Below are 18,235 nucleotides of genomic sequence, written 5' to 3'. Positions count from 1 at the left end.
CTCGCGCGGACCTGATAGGGAACTTGCCGAGTGGCGCACTGGTAACCGCGCGCATGCAGATGGAAGGCGGGAATGCAGCGGCAGCCAATAGAGGAAGCCTCATCTATTCTAAACCAAGGAGTGAGCGACCAATAGGTCGCATGAGCGTGGTCTGACTAATGTTTGTAAACAAAGCGCTGAACACAAAAGCATGCACGCACGCTATATTGGTGCATCACCTAAACTAAGATCAAATGTGGGGCAAACAGGCTAGTGAGGAGCATAATAATCAAAAGGGGCCAGTGTGCTAGGCTGCAAGCCATGTTTTGGATCCCTGCTTGTGACTGCACACTGAGAGACAACTCCAGTGCTGTTTGGCTAAGCAAGTGCATTATCACACTGTTAAACCCTGCGTTTTTGAGTGGAAACACCTTCACTACACTACTGTTATATTGTGTTATAGATAGCTAGCCTGTGTAACTTGTCAGTGTCCGTCAGTCAGACTTTCAGCTGCAGCATCTGCTAGTTAGGTCCTGTGTCTGTGTGTGTGCTGTGCACAGTTTAGGCCTCCTGCTGCTGGCCTGCCATTACCCTTAGCTAGCTACAGTATAGGTAGGATTACTGTGTTATTGTGTAGTTACTGCAGTGCTAGTTAGTTGTTAGAGAGAGTAGTACTACTAGCTACTACAGATTACTGCAGTGCTGGTGTGCTGCTGAGCAGTATCAGTGTGTTTTCTTCTACTCTGCTGTCTGTCACTCCATGCTGATTTTATCCAAAGTTCAAGCCCAATATTAATAAAGAACAAGTACCCCACATTATCTGTCAATACATATCTTGTACAATGTCTGTCATTGGCAACTGGGGGAGGGTCAGCAAGGCCAAGAGGAGAGGGAGCAACATTGAGGCCTCCGTCAGCAGTTCTGCCGCCTCAGTCTCCATTCCACTGCTAGCCACTGGCCGTCCAGCTGTTAGAGGGAGTCACGCTGCAGAGATGCAGCAGTGTGTAGCGGCCATTTTCAAGCAGGGTCGGTGGTGCAAATTGGAGGAGAAAGATGCTGCGCCTGTGATGCAGCTGATGGTGGATGACGAGCAGGACACCACCAGCCCTACAAAAGACATTCTGGACGTAATGGGCTTTGTGGAAGAGTCTGAGATGGTGACGGTGGTTATTGGGGGGGAGTCCGTCCATGATGTGTCAGCAGAAGAAGAGTTTGAGGCGGGGTCATCATCCCAGCAGTTGTTCGAGGAGGGGGAGTATGATGTTGATGACAAGATGAAGGACCAGGACTACCATTCACAGGAGGGGGATGTCAGCTCTGACTCTGAGAAGGAGGATGCGTCAGTGGGTCTGGCGCGGAGGATCAGCATTGCTGACATTCGCAGGAACAGCAGTGGGCATGGAATGCGTGACCCACAGCCTGCTGCTTCATCTGCCACTACTACCACCAGCCGCACCACTCAACCCCAGGCCCCAACCACCACAGGGAGAAAATCAGCAGCAGCATCCCATTCTGGGCGTAAGGGAAAATTGCACTCCCCAATCTGAAAGTTTTTTGATCTGCCCTCACTGGAAACCAAGTTTGTGACTTATAATGTGTGCCATGTGAAGCTGATCAGAGGGTCTAACCTCTCCAACTATGGCACCTCCATCTTCATAAACCATCTGGAAAAAAGCACAAACAAGAGCACGAGGCATTCAAGAGGCTGACGGAAGCTGGCACTGGCCCTTGCAGTGGTCAGAGCACCATAACCCTCTTTGCCACTCCTGCCGACACTGAGGCCTGTTCAGGCAGCCAGTCCTCCTCAGTGGTCTCCTCTGCTCCCTCCTCGGCAAGCCAAAAACGCCACCAGACCCTGCTGAGCGAGTCCTTCGTGGTCAGGGCTCAGCCTCCCGGCAGCCGTCGCATACGCCAGCTGAACGGCCTGCTTGCACGGGCCATGTCCTCCCAGCTCCTCCTGTACTCCTTTGTGCAGGAGGGGAGCGACATGCGTGCGCTCCTGCAGAGTGCAGTGCCGAATTAGCCAATACCCAGCAGCCACTACTTCTCATGCCCGGCCATCCCAGCACTGCAGCGCTTCGCGATGGCCAACATGGAGCTTGGCCTTCATCATGCGGTGGGTGAGCATGTCTCAGAGACTAAGCCCTTAAAGGGAATATGAAGTGAAAATAAACTTACCTGGCAGGGGAGACACCATGATCACAAAGGTGGTTCTCCCAGGGTGAGGCTCATCCATTGCACTCCTGGTGGGTTGACCCCTGCGATTTCCCCAAATGTGGGAAACTTGACAGCATAATTTGTGGAAAATAAACGTACGGTATAATGAATTGTTTGTGTAGTACAGCTAAGATATAGAAAATTAGTAGCAAAGAAACTAGTCTCATATTGTTTCCAGTACAGGAAGAGTTAAGAAACTGAAGTTGTTATCTATGCAAAAGAGTTTCTCTGAGCCTATTTTCTGAAGCACTTATACATCAAATTAACAGTGAAAGACAACTTTAGATAAGATTTTACTGCAGGAAAGTTCAAATGGTCATTAGATCTGCTCTGTTTCATAGTTTAAAGTACAGAGTGTAGTTTGTAAACTGCAAATATTACAGAACGATGCAATGTTATAACAAAAAAGCTATATAACTGAAAATAAAAATATGCTACTAATGTTCTATTAATTATCTGTACTACACATACAATTCATTATATCATAAGTTTTTTTTGTTTCAGTGTCACTTAATTAGAATTGCATTGCAGTGAATTTGTGAATGCAGTCACAATGCATTTTTTTTTAGTGGAAAGGGACCCTAAGGCTGATTACTGACAGCGAAGCAGCCATCACAGAAAAGGATCTTAATTTATACTCAGATTGTGATTAAAAAAATGTAATTCATATTTTGCACAATTTACACAATTCCTCCCCATTAAAGAGTAACTGTCAGGCTGCAAAAGCTAATTTAAACCTCTATTCTCCTGTGTTAAACAGTTTAGAAGGAAGCCAAAAAGGCAATACTGAAGTTAAAAATCTCTCTTACTTTGATGTGTGCTGAACAGCAAGGCTGATTATTCCCAAGCTCCTAAGGAGGTCGGCAGGACGCATAATAGATACTGCAAAGCATTCTGGGGCTGCTTCTTCTCCCCACTGCAGTACCTTTGGTCATCCCCTTCATTTCCCTATCATGCCCTAAGGCTGCTTTCACAGTGAGAAGTTACAGGCTCATGTTACAGCAGCTTGTAACAGCAGCCTAAACTCACAGCACTGAAAAATCACAGGGCACATGTTCCATTAGAGTATACTGCATGAGTCCGCTATTGTTCCTAGCCACATGGCTAATTAATATTCACTGCACAGTAGTGTTGTCTATTAGGATCTTTTTTGTGAGTGGAATCATCAGGAAGCAGGGAGGATATGACATCACAATTGGCTTCATAGGAGACAGACAAACATGGAACCTGCCATGAGCTGTCAGGAGCATCATTTTCTGCAAATACTATATAAAAATTCTGTGAAATCCAAACGTGGACAGTGAAATGCATATGTAATGTAAGTACAGGCAATATTTAGCTACTGATATATGTGTTTTTTTCCCATGAGACCCCTTACCTAACAGCTCCTCTTTAAAAACAATAGAAAGTGCATCATCATGAGTTCAACGTCAAAACTTGTGATGCGTCTTTGCCGTAAGGTAGGTAAATTATGCGTTGTCTCTGCACTCTAGCAGGGAGTAGAATGCTGTTCAGTGTTAGTCATTAGTAGAAGCAGTAAAATGTCAAAATGACATTATTAGCTAAATGAATAGATTACAATAGCAAGCTTTTGAAACAGCTCCAACCTCTTCATCGAGTATGTTGTAATCTTGCTCTGAGCTGTCTTGAAAGCTAATTATTCTCATCAGTGGGGAAAAATTGATTTTAAAAATGGAAAGGAAATTTTTTTTAAATTGTTATTTTCTGAGTTTAAAAACCTTATTTCCTTTGCATTTTAAAATCAATATTAAAAAAAAAAAAAACGACAAGGTCTTTTTGAAAGATTTTTTTTGTCTTGTTCCCACTCTCCTCCTTAAAGAGAAACTGTACTCTAAAATTCTTTCAATAAAAAGCATACCATTCCATTCATTATGTTCTCCTGGGCCCCTCAGTGCTGTTTCTGCCACTCCCTGCTGCAATCCTGGCTTGTAATTGCCAGTTTTAGGCAGTGTTTACAAACAAAAGACATAGCATGTGATAGGCTGAGAGGAGCTCAGTACAAAGCCTGCAGGGGGCCTGGAGACAGTGTGTATAACTTCTATCCTATTACAAACAGAGCTGCACATTCCAGCCTGAGTGCCTGAGCCCGACAAAGCCGTCAGAGGAAAGAAGATTAGATCATATAACAGAGATAATACAGCCACTGTGCAACTAGGAAAGGCTGCAGTAAGACAGACCACATTAGAACAGGCATAGGAACTTATAGGATAGAAGAAATAAGGCTGAACATTTTGTTACAGAGTCTCTTTAACATGTGTAGACAGGGCCACATGGACTTTCGACTACTATGTAGCCAAGCCCTGGATGTTGGTCGGGGTACGTGATAGGTGCCCAAATTTGGCAATTATGTAGGTGAACCCCACATCAGTTAACTCTAAGTGTTAGGAGTACATTAGTGTTTGGAGTAGGTAGGTAGGATGGTTAGTGTGAGAGGTAGGTTAGGTAAAGTGAGAATAGAATATTGGTAACATTACATGTATTGTACAATCGGCATAGTCCAGTAGACTATCCACTATTTTAATATTCAACCAGATTCATCTGGCCCCCAAATTTCCATGCACCTTTTTGAATGTATGAAGACTACTTCTGGCATTTAATAAGCTTTGATGGGTACTCAGTCAGATAGGTCAGCTAGTGTTTCCAACAATGTACTGGAAGCAGAAGGGAAGAGAAGAGGCACCTAGGGGTATTAACTGAGTTAAAAACCAATACATGAGAAAAAAAGGAGAACATTAATTTTATTATGCACTAGCAATGCATTTCGTAGGTCTGTGCCCACTTCCCTAGGCATATTAAAGTGTAAAAGGGTGCTTGCAGCCACAAATTGAGCACCTCTGAGGCAACCAACCACCTTCTTCCTGTGGCTGGTTGCCCTTATTGCAACGTAACTTTGTGAGTACAATTTTTCCTTCCACCATTCATTTTGATATCTCTGTGTCATATTACACTATTGGGGCTATTGTCTTTGTGCTTTTTCTTTTTAGGGTGCCCAATCACCCTCCCCATCTACAAAGTACTGGGAGGCTGACACAGGTCTATACTACAGATACATCATAATGAAATAATTCAGTAGAATATCAAAACTCGTGGGAATCACTGGGATCACAGGTATTACCAAATCACTGTTAATCCTCGTAGAGTACCATATCTCAGATTACCTTCCACACAGTAGCAAATCTCAGTGATTGTCTCTAAAGTAATTACGGTAACCTCAGTAAATGGCATGCTATCAGTAACTTCTTTTCTTATGTGGTACTTCAAGTGAAATCCAGTTAAGTATCACAGTGAATCTCTGTAGAGTACAGAAAGAATCATAGTGCATCTCTGTAGAGTACCAAACCCAAGTAAAACTCTGAAGAGCACCAGATCTCACTGAATCTCTTTAAACCACAAAATCTCAATGAATCACATGTATGATTATTATTAGCAACTACTATTAATTATTTTGGATCCTTCAAACGTTTGGAAGGTAGGAAGTTGTCAAAAGTACCACCTTCTATTTCTATACCTTCATATCTCATATGTACCTAAAACCGTGGTATAGTGAAAAAATGGCATACATATCAGTTTGAAGCCCGGTCACTTTGGCGCAGGGTGAGACGAATGACAGCTCACCCTACTGCCGGTGAAATTCTGGGCTGCGTTAATTACTATTCTTTGTCCAAGTCATAGCAACACGGAGGGAGAAAAAAATTTGGGATCCGGCAATCACCGGACTACTGAATTACAGCTATGCGGGCCAAACACAATAGCATTGTGGCTATAGTGGTGCCCAATTCTGGAGCTACGCGTGTACCGTGCGCCAAGAAGCCCTGCTTCAAAAAATCTCCAAAAACCCTGTAGTAAGCTGGTAAACTTTGCCAGCCAATCAGCTTCCATCTGCTGAAGTGAGATTTGTTTTGTTAACGGTACATTGAAATGTCTGCACATCCCTTAGTCCAGAGTTGGCAGTAGAAGATTAACCACAGTGACATTTCAAAGTCAAATATTGTTTTTGGAACAAATCCAACACGTTAAATTAAAGCAGTTACCACAGATGAAGATAATATTAGTACATAGAATTTTCTTACCGCACAGCACCAGCAGAAGTCCGATGGTCAACATTCTGGTGGCTCCCCAAAAATGCATACTGAATAAATATTAAATTAAATCACTTGGCAGAAAATGGCAGCAATGAAGTTTCTAGTTACTAGTAATGTAGTAAATTCACTCGATATAGTCAAGTACCCTGATTCCAGCAAGAGCTCGGGGTACTGAAGCTGAGTACACTCTCTGGGGAGATTACATCTGTATATCTATATGCCTTCACACCTATAAGTGTAGATATAGAAAGCAGGGAGTGCACAAGGGTGTGAGGCACCTGACATCACACATACCAATCACCCATAGCAGCCTTATTTCTACAGGTCAGATAACAGGCTGCTTGTTTAGGGTGGAGCAGCTGCCATATATAGAGTCATAGTGAGTAATGTATAGCTACAGCAGATGGCTACATAGATGGACAAACAGAGAGATAAATGGATAGGTAGATAGTTAGATAGGTAGTAGGGGGTAGATACTTTGGAAGATAGGATAGGAGGCACAACTCCATTTCCCAAAAAGTTGGTTTGCTGCCTAAAATCCAAATGAAAAAAAAAATGTTGTGACATGCAAATCATATAGACCTTATATTTACTTGAATTTAAAATAGTATGTTTTTGACTCCCGACTAGGATGGTCGGAAATTGCCAATTTCCACCAATGCGATTACCGATTCTGCAGATTTCCGAGTTCAGATTTCTGAATTTTGAGAAGTCTTTTTTGGTCATGTTTTGCATTCTCTGATTGGCCAAATACTTCTGAGTTGACTTTTCATTCTCTGATTGGTTCAGTACTTCCAAGTTCTGTGATTGGGCTAAAATTACTGAGTTGGGGCAATGCAGTATTTCCGCAGAAAACCGACTTCCATTTCCTATTTCCGATTGGAAATCCTGATTTCCTAATATAAATGCAGAAATTTCAAGTCCGTGAAATCTGAATGAGCACCCCTATTTCCTGCCTATTTACCTTAAAGGGGTTCTGTGGACTATCAGCCCCCTGCAACTGTAATGTCCTGTGCCGTCCTCCTCCACTATTCGTCTTGTAAGATGAATATTAGGCCGGGACTGGCGGCGGGGAACGGAGCATCGGAGGAGGACGGCGTGGAACATTACCGCTGCAGGGGGCCGATAGAAGCCCTAGGTAAATGTTGGTTTTTGTTTATTTGAGCAGTCTACAGAACCCCTTTAAAAAAGCCTGGGTTAACAACACAGGAGCCTATAGGCACAGATGTCTTGCACCCTAGACTTGGCCCTCTGTGAACCTACAAACCCCCACCAAACTTTACCATTAGTGTGCTGGCTGGCCCAGCTGTCACTGCTCCCTTACTTCCTATGTTCAAATCGTAATAATCCGCACCACCTTCAAGCATGTATCTTCATTTATTGGTAGAAAAAGACAAACATATTAAAAAGAACTGCAAGGTTGTATCCTGGCCATTTAGTTTTTAGCCGGCGGGTACTGCTTTTGTAACGCCATGTTGTACGGGATTGGGTTCCGTCTTATACGGGAGATAGCGGCGGCGCAGCTAGGTGATTCCGCCTGGGTACGTAATTTCGCCCTATACGGAATATATTGCTATGCAGTTACGGAATTCCTCCTGGTTACGGAATTGGCGGCATTGTTTTTCCGGAATTCCTATTGTTTTTACGGAATTCCTCCTGATTACGGAATTCCTCCTGGATACGCGATTCCGTCTCATACAGAAGCTCTTTAGATGTTTGGCGTTTTTTTGACTTTTTTTGATGTTTTTATGACGTTTTTATGACATCTCCTTGCCGTTAGCACGCTAATAGGCTGGCACTTTTTTACATATTGCGCTTTTACATATTGTGTTTGATGCACGCCCCTGGATTTTCCTATTGGGTGGCAGACCTTTCCTATCATCCCCTGGTAGTGGGATTATCTATATCTATTCTTATTCTTGACACCCGCTCGTGCTTGTGGGATCGTGTATCCATACGCTAATGGATATGTGAGTCCATATTGATCATTTGTGATTGTGATGGGTGATACTGATAACAATCATTATTGTACTTTTGTAGTGCTGGGAATTTGAAATTTTCTTCCAGCCAATCAGCTTATCTTGTGGCCTTGTAGGTGTGGACAGCATATGCAAATGATTAGTTCCCCATCAGGTCCTCTAATTTGCATACCTTGTAGGTGTGGTTGGGATATGTAAATGATCAGTTCCCCATCAGGTCCTCTAATTTGTGTACCTTCTGTGATTGGATGTTATCTGTATATATGTGTGCAGTTGATGTATGTTTTAATCAGAACTGGGCAACTTGAAGATGGGCAGGTAGCCCGAAACAGCGATTGCCTTGCAGTTCTTTTTAATATGTTTGTCTTTTTCTACCAATAAATGAAGATACATGCTTGAAGGTGGTGCGGATTATTACGATTTGATACTATTGGATCCTGTGGTGTCCGGGTTCTTTCTCCAGCACACCTACCATTCCTTATTGGGTGGCTTACCAGTGAGTGCTACTCCACACATAGAAACTATTACTTCCTATGTTCATCATAGGTAGCTACAAGTGCCCCTTAGTATTAGGTAGCTAGAGGTACCCTTAGTATTAAGTTGTTCCCAATTGAAGGAAGACCTTGTCAGTGGAATGTCAGGACTGGGAGTTGGGTATGTAACCTCTCATTTACACTCTGCTCAGGACTGCATAGGGAAGAAAGGGGGGGGGGCACTTGAGGAGCAGAGTGAGCCTATATATCATCAGACGCCTGTAGGCACGCGCCTACAGTGTCTTGTGGTTAATCTGGCCCTGGCCTTAAAGATTTTAGATTAATAGTAAGAAAAAAAATAGCTGAAGTTAAAGTGAAATAAAGAGAGACAGGAAACTTTATTAAAAGATTTGATTTTTTTTTACCCAAATTTTTATGTATGTTTTTTCTATATGTCATTCTTTCATCAAATCCCTATTGTATATTGTACTTTCTATTTCTTCTATGCATACTTTTATGTGCTTTTATATTCTTCCATTATTTTTAAAGCTAATGGGAGCCGTATTGCAGAAGAAAAAAAAACAGATACTAACCTAAAGAGAGAGAAGGCTCTGGTTCTTAACCACTTTATCCCCAGCGGTACGAATTTCTCCGTCCTTTTTTGTCTCCCTAAAAAACCAAGGGACGGAGAAATCCGTACCTCCCGCACTACCGCCGCTGTCTGCGCTCCCGTTGCTCATACGCACGCCGCCGCCCGCTCGCAGATCAATGAACGGGAAAATCCATTCCCGTTCATTGATCTAAGCCCTCGCAATGATCTGCAGCTTCTATGAGAAACAGCGCGATCATTGTGATTTTCCCAGCCTCGTAGTGCTTCCTGTAAGCGTCCTTCCGGACGCTTACAGGTCGCATGAATACCAACTCACTGTGGACATCTTGTGGCCAAATAGTAAAACTACACCCTAAAGCATTGTACATATACAAATACATTCGTTTTCCACAATAAATTAACTCATTACCTCCCACACTCCCCAATTTATTTATTTTTTGTAATAATAAAAAAAAATACAATAAAAAAACAAACATAAAGAGTTACCTTAGGGACTGAACTTTTAGAACACATTTAGAATAAAATAATTCTTGGCATAATGTCCCACCTAAAGAAAGCCTAATTGGTGGCGAAAAAAAACAAGATATAGTTCATTTCATTGCGATAAGTAATAATAAAGTTATAGACGAATGAATGGAAGGAGCGCTGAAAGGTGAAAATTGCTCTGGTGTTCAAGGGGTAAATAAGCCTTCCCTCTTCTCTCCCAGTCACCTTGTTGCGGCGGCAGCTCCTCCGTTCAAATCCCCCGCCACGGTGGACTTCGAAAGCATTTTGGAGCCTAGTCCTCCTAAAGACAGGCGGCTCCATACTGCGCACGTGTGAGAGAGGGCGTTCGCGTGTGCACAGTGTGGAGCAGCCCGTCTTTGGGAGCACTCGGGCACTCCCTTCGGTGGCAGAGACAGCAGCATTTGACCAAATTGATCCAGCTCTGTAACGGGCACCGGGAAAGGAGAGGGAAGGCTCATTAGGACCCATAGTCTTCTCTCTCCTTAGGTAAGCATCTGACTTTTTTGTTTAATACGGTTCCCATTCACTTTAAGTTCTTTTTTAGGCCAGAAACCAACTAGGAACAATTTTCTGAGCTGTTTGCAATTTAAAAACTCTTGCTAATGTAATGCTATGGGTGTGTCCCACTTGAGCAATGTGATTTTATTAAAAAAAAACATAGCATTGCATTAGAAAGAGCTTTTTCAAATCACTAACGATTAGAAATCGCTCCTAGTGGGTTTCTGGCCTTATAATCTGTTTCAGCATCCATCTGGAAATGGCGCCTGTGAATAATGGCGCACAGTGTTGCTGCTAATCCGTTTGCCACTTATCGCTATTAAACGTTAAAGCCTTATTGTTATTTAGCGTTAAAGCCTTATCGTTATTTAGCGTTAACACACAGAACCCTCTCTGTACCTATCCCTAACCCCTAAACCCCCCCTGGTGGTGCCTAACCACCCCCCTGGTGATGCCTAACCCTAACCACCCCCCTGGTGGTGTATATTGTACTGTAACTATACCTAACCCTACTCTCACACAGAAACCTCCCTGTACCTAACCCTAATTACCCCCTTGGTGGTGCCTAACCCTAAGACCCCCCTGGTGGTGCCTAACCCTGAGACCCCCCCCCCCCAGTGGTGCCTAACCCTAACCTTGACAGTGTTACATTAAATCCATTCACCGTTTTGCAGTTAAATAACGTCTGCAGTTTGGCTTATGTAGGGCGCTATTGATAAATAATGTTAGTGTGTGCCACTATTGATAAATAACGTTAGTGTGTGCCACTATTGATAAATAACGTTAGTGTGTATGCCACTATTGATAAATAACGTTACTGTGTGCCGTTTTTCTTCTTTTTTCCCTGTGCGCCATTATTAAGCAGTACTAACGATAAATAGCGATAAGCGTATCTTTTTAATGCGGCGCTATTTTTATGCATAGGCGCTGTGCGCCATTATTCACTGATCCCCTGTTTCAATATAATTCTTTGTTGTTCCTCCTTTCTTCTGATTATTCTTGCAGCCGTGTACTAAAGACCATTTTACAGTTATAATATATAAATATGAAGAAGCTGTTGTATATATATATATATATATATATATATATATATATATATATATATATATATATATATATATATATATTGGCTTGCAAAAGTATTTGGCCCCCTTGAAGTTTTCCACATTTTGTCACATTACTGCCACAAACATAGTTACATAGTTACATAGTTATTTTGGTTGAAAAAAGACATACGTCCATCGAGTTCAACCAGTATAAAGTACAACACCAGCCTGCTCCCTCACATATCCCTCTTGATCCAGAGAAAGGCAAAAAAACCCTTACAAACATGGCCTAATTAGTCCCAAAAGGGAAAAATTCCTTCCCGACTCCAGATGGCAACATCATTAGGCATTACCTAGTAATTGTAGTAATTGGATGTCTTTTAACGCAAGGAAAGCCTCTAAGACCCTTTTAAATGCAGGTATAGAGTTTGCCATAACAACGTCCTGTGGCAATGCATTCCACATCTTAATCACTCTTACTGTAAAGAACCCTTTCCTAAATAAATGGCTAAAACATTTTTCCTCCATGCGCAGATCATGTCCTCTAGTCCTTTGAGAAGGCCTAGGGACAAAAAGCTCATCCGCCAAGCTATTATATTGCGCTCTGATGTATTTATACATGTTAATTAGATCCCCTCTAAGGCGTCTTTTCTCTAGACAAAATAAACCCAGTTTATCTAACCTTTCTTGGTAAGTGAGACCTTCCATCCCACGTATCAATTTTGTTGCTCGTCTCTGCACCTGCTCTAAAACTGCAATATCTTTTTTGTAATGTGGTGCCCAGAACTGAATTCCATATTCCAGATGTGGCCTTACTAGAGAGTTAAACAGGGGCAAAATTATGCTAGCATCTCGAGTTTTTATTTCCCTTTTAATGCATCCCAAAATTTTGTTAGCTTTAGCTGCAGCGGCTGGGCATTGAGTATGATTATTTAACTTGTTGTCGATGAGTACTCCTAAGTCCTTCTCCAAGTTTGATGTCCCCAGCTGTATCCCATTTATTTTGTATGGTGCTAGACCATTGGTACGACCAAAATGCATGACTTTACATTTTGCAACATTGAATTTCATCTGCCATGTACAGTGGAGGAAATAATTATTTGACCCCTCACCGCACCAACAGTTGTCACCTTCTCTCCCAGCTTCTTGCTAATGGTTTTGTAGCCCATTCCAGCCTTGTGCAGGTCTACAATTTTGTCTCTGACATCCTTGGACAGCTCTTTGGTCTTTCCCATGTTGGAGAGTTTGGAGTCTTGATTGATTAATTCTGTGGACAGGTGTCTTTTATACAGGTGACTAGTTAAGACAGGTGTCCTTAATGAGGGTGACTAATTGAGTAGAAGTGTCTAACCACTCTGTGGGAGCCAGAACTCTTAATGGTTGGTAGGGGTTCAAAAACGTATTTCACTCAATGAAATGCAAATCAGTTGCTATCTTTTATTTAAGGTTATTTTTTCGATTTTCCTTTTGATGTGCAATCTGCCACGGTTAAAATAAACCTACCATTGAAATGATACTGTTCTGAGACTTTTCATTTCTTTGTCATTGGACAAACTTACAAAATCAGTGAGGGGTCAAATAATTATTTCCTCCACTGTATGTGCCCATATAGCCATCCTATCCAGATCCTGTTGCAATATGACACTATCTTCCTGAGAGTTGATGATTCTGCACAATTTTGTATCATCTGCAAAAATAGCAACATTGCTCACTACTGCATCTACTAGGTCATTAATACATAAATTGAAGAGCACTGGACCAAGAACAGACCCCTGTGGTACCCCACTGCTAACAGTCTCCCATTTTGAGTACGATCCATTGACCACAACTCTTTGTTTTCTGTCCATTAGCCAGTTACCTATCCATGCACACAGACTCTTCCCCTGTCCTTGCATCCTCAACTTTTGCACCAGACTTTTGTGTGGAACAGTGTCGAAGGCCTTTGCAAAGTCCAAGTTTATCACATCTACAGCATTCTCAATATCCATATTAGCGTTCACTACCTCATAAAAGCTGAGCATGTTAGTCAAACAGGACCTGTCTTTAGTAAACCCATGTTGATGCTGGGAAATAAGATTATTTTCTACTATGAAGTTGTAACGATTGGTGTCAGCAAGAACAGACTTCTGATTATGAAGTGATCTTCAGTATCACCTATAATCAGATATATACCGGATTATATGGTGATCTGCAGAATCACCAATAATACTGGTATATATGTACTGATGTGTAACGGGTAAGTAACCACTTTAATGCACAGAGTGTAGTAGTGATTGGTGCAACAGTAATTACTGATAGAGTTAACTAAACCTCACCAGAGGAGCTGGTGGGCACTATCAGTACAGCACTCCTCACCAGGGACAAGGGCTCCCTTGTGAGTATAGAGAGGTCAGACAGATCGGTTCAGCAACAGACAGACAGAGCAGGTACAGAATCGTAAGACAGAGACAGCATGTATTTCAGGCAGAGTCGGCAACAGGATCAGATAGGCAAAGGTACAGAATCACTAAGAGTAAGATAGGTCAGAACTAGCCAGAGTCATACACAAAAAATACAATAATAATATTATCTAACTATAGATAGATGTATATTGCAAGCAGTGCATATATATCTATCATCCACAGGAACCTCTCTAGGTCTGAGTGCTCACACGAAGTATTCGCAACAGCAGACAGCTTGCAAATGATTCCCAGAGGCTTAAGAAGCGGAGGAGACCCCTCAGCCACGCCCACACCATTCAACCAATCTGAGCAGCCGAAGGACTCCTCTGACGTCAGCCGACCGGCAGGTCAGCCTTCTCCCCGCATAAAGATCCTGACGGCGAGCGCGCACACGTGCTAATGTCCCCCTGAGCACAGCAGAGACATGCGTCCCTGGCGTACTAGACGCCCGGGACGCGGAGAACTGAGCAGGCAGGGATCCTGTGATGGCCGCGGTGGACCCCTCGTTCACCGCAGCTGACAAACGACTATTTCTCATACCCGTCCTCGGCGTGCTAGATGCCCGAGGAGCGGGGGGAGACTGGCAGGCAGAGAATCATAAGTGGCTGCGGTGGTACTGCTATCCACCGCAGCTGTCAGGTCACTAACCATTACAGAAGTCATGTATAGTATCTCTTAGTAACCCCTCATATAGTTTGCATACAACTGATGTTAAGCTTACAGGTCTATAATTTCCTGGATCTGATTTTTTGCCCTTCCTAAATAATGGGAAAACGTGGGCTATAGGCCAAATCCACTGGGACTCTGCCAGTTGAAAGAGAGTCACAAAAGATAAGATAAAGGGGTTTATCTATAACTGAACTTAATTCCCTTAGGACCCGAGGATACATGCCATCCAGGCCAGGTGCCTTGTCTATTTTTTATTTATTTAGTCTTGCCTTCACTTCTTCCTGCGTTAAGTATTTAATATTACAGTTAGAAGATTGAGACTCTTCTGCCTCTGTAATTTGCAACAGTGCTGTTTCCTTTGTGAAGACAGAAGCAAAGAAAGCATTTAATAACTCTGCCTTACCTTGGTCATCCACCATTGAGTTCCCACCCTCATCCTTTAGTTGTCCTATACAGTCAACCTTTCTTTTTTTAGAGTTGATGTACTTGTAAAACTTTTTTGGGTTAGATTTGATATCCCTAGCCTTTGTCATTCAGAATGAACTCTAGTTTATTTTTTTTTGCAAGGCTCCGAGCATTGGTTACCATGCACTTTATATTTTTACCACCACATTTACCAATTTTGTTTACATGAAATGGGCTACTTGAAGTTTTACCAACCTCCTTAATCTGTACACTGTCCCCATCCCCCTCTCCACCCCCCATAATGTTAGGCTCCCACTGTCTTTTTACCTTATCTTGTTTACCTATTGAGACTTTATCCTCCCGCCTCCCCCCAGATCCTAGTTCAAAATCTCCTCCAACCGTTTAGCCATCTTCTCCCCAATGCAGCTGCACCCTCCCCATTAAGGTGCAGCCCATCCCTGCTGTAGAACCTGTAGCTGACTGCAAAGTCTGCCCAGTTCTCCAGGAACCCAATCAATTTTATTGGAATTCCACTTGAAAGACAAATACAAAGTGTTGTACACGTGAGAAGTTGAACGAAAATCATGCATTATTCCAAACATTTTTTTACAAATAAATAACTGCAAAGTGGGGTCTGCGTAATTATTCAGCCCCCTGAGTCAATACTTTGTAGAACCACCTTTTGCTGAAATTACAGCTGCCAGACTTTTAGGGTATGTCTTTAACAGCTTTGCACATCTAGAGACTGAAATCCTTGCCCATTCTTCTTTGCAAAACAGCTCCAGCTCAGTCAGATTAGATGGACAGTGTTTGTGAACAGCAGTTTTCAGATCTTGCCACAGATTCTCGATTGGATTTAGATCTGGACTTTGACTGGGCCATTCTAACACATGGATATGTGTTGTTTTAAACCATTCCATTGTTGCCCTGGCTTTATGTTTAGGGTCGTTGTCCTGCTGGAAGGTGAACCTCCACCCCAGTCTCAAGTCTTTTGCAGACTCCAAGAGGTTTTCTTCCAAGATTGCCCTGTATTTGGCTCCATCCATCTTCCCATCAACTCTGACCAGCTTCCCTGTCCCTGCTGAAAAGAAGCACCCCCAGAGCATGATGCTGCCACCACTATATTTGACAGTGGGGATGTTGTGTTCAGTGTGATGTGCGTTTTGCATTTTGGCCAAAAAGTTCAATTTTGGTTTCATCAGACCAGAGCACCTTCTTCCACATGTTTGCTGTGTCCCCCACATGGCTTGTGACAAACTGCAAATGGGACTTCTTATGCTTTTCTGTTAACAATGCCTTTCTTCTTGCCACTCTTCCATAAGAGCCAACTTTGTGCAGTGCAGGACTAATAGTTGTCCTATGGACAGATTCTCCCACCTGAGCTGTAGATCTCTGCAGCTCGCCCAGAGCCACCTCTTGACTGCATTTCTGATCAGCTCTCTCCTTGTTCGGCCTGTGAGTTTAGGTGGATGGCCTTGTCTTGGTAGGTTTACAGTTGTGCCATACTCCTTCCATTTCTGAATGATCGCTTGAACAGTGCTCCGTGGGATGTTCAAGGCTTTGGAAATATGACCTGACCTGTCTGGTGTGTTCTTTGGACTTCATGGTTTTGTTGCTCCCAATATTCTCTTAGACGACCTCTGACGCCGTCACAGAGCAGCTGTATTTGTACTGACATTAGATTACACACAGGTGCACTCTATATAGTCATTAGCACTCATCTGGCAATGTCTATGGGCAACTGACTGCACTCAGACCAAAGGGGGCTGAATAATTATGCACACCCCACTTTGCAGTTATTAATTTGTCAAAAATGTTTGGAATCATGTATGATTTTCGTTCCACTTCTCACGTGTTCACCACTTTGTATCGGTCTTTCATGTGGAATTCCAATAAAATTAATTCATGTTTGTGGCAGTAATATGAAAAAATGTGGAAAACTTCAAGGGGGCCGAATACTTTTGCGAGCCACTGTATATATATATATATATATATATATATATATATATATATATATATATATATATATATATACAGTATATACACACACATACAGTGAAAGCTTAGGTTAAATCTGGCAGTAAGAGACTAGCAGCAGCAAGAGGAATTTCTGGGAAAAACACTAGTAGGGCACATATTTTCACCAGTACACTGTTTTGGTTTACAATGTGCAGTATTTGCACCAAGCAGTGAAAATGTGAACTTATTTCTTAGTAGGACACCTTTTTCTCATGGCCACATTGAGGCACAAATTTTGCAGTAAGATACCAACAGCACTACCAGGGGCGTAACTAGGGATCACTGGGCCACCTTGCAAAACTTTGAATTCTCCCCCCCCCCCCTTTCTGCACAGGTAAACTGAGAACCAATTTTATTCAATTGGCTAGTGCACACTTGAACATGTTTTCCACGGGCAGATAAGAAGCACTGCACACATTTTCTCTATCAATTACATTAGCTTCTGTGATAAAAGGTGCATGTTTTCACACATACAGACACACATGGAGCTTGATTCACAAAGCGGTGCTAACCTACTTAGCACGTCTAAAGTCTTTAGACATGCTAACCAGGGTGCTAAGTAGGTTAGCACCGGATTTCTCAATTGATTAACCTACTTAGCACCCTGGTTAGCACGTCTAAAGACTTTAGACGTGCTAAGTAGGTTAGCACCGCTTTGTGAATCAAGCCCATGGTGTACAGAAAACACATACTGAAAACCTACAGACAAGTGTTCTCCCAGCCTCGGCTTATTACACTCACGCTGTTCATCTCTGTTGGACCAGAACTGGCTCTGCAGACGCCTCCAGCATCACTACAGTACACAGCACTTGGGGAGGGGTAAAGAGGTTGGGGACTGGGCGCTGTACACAACAACCTGCTGGACACTGAATGGGGCTGTCTACAAATCTTTGTCTACAAAACTTTGTATGATTTGTTATCAGTAGCTGAGCAGATGCAGTTATTAAAACTATTGTGCAGAAAGCAGAAAGTGTTTTCTCTCCGTGCCCTTAGTTGCCAGTCTTTCAGGACAGGGAAAATAAGCTTCTCCCCCCATGAGGCCCCCTGTGGCTTCTGGGCCCCCTTGCAAATGCATCCCTTGCAGGGGCTATTGCTATGCCCCTGAGCACTACCATTTCTCTGTGAGGTATTGATGGGGGAAGGGAGGATTTAAAGCTGCCCCCTTACAGACCCAAATAAATATTGATAGTAATATTGCTGGAGGATTATACTTTTATGAATTGTTTGCATGAGCCCAAGTTAGGCCCTACATTTTTTTGAAATTGGCAGGAACAAAACAACAGCAAATC

The 18,235-nt window shown here is 42.7% G+C and overlaps 1 non-coding gene across 1 annotated transcript; it reads left to right on the top strand.

Moving 5' to 3' along the window:
* The first annotated feature begins 2,149 nt into the window (after nt 1-2,149).
* Nucleotides 2,150-2,314, top strand: LOC137529203 (U1 spliceosomal RNA). The gene has a single exon (XR_011023626.1). It is a non-coding gene; the product is annotated as a U1 spliceosomal RNA (small nuclear RNA).
* The last annotated feature ends 15,921 nt before the right edge of the window (nt 2,315-18,235 follow it).

Source organism: Hyperolius riggenbachi, chromosome 8, assembly GCF_040937935.1.
Source record: "Hyperolius riggenbachi isolate aHypRig1 chromosome 8, aHypRig1.pri, whole genome shotgun sequence".
Lineage (NCBI taxonomy): Eukaryota > Metazoa > Chordata > Amphibia > Anura > Hyperoliidae > Hyperolius > Hyperolius riggenbachi.
The sequence above is the reverse complement of the archived record's forward strand: the minus strand, read 5'-3'. Positions and strand labels throughout refer to the sequence as shown.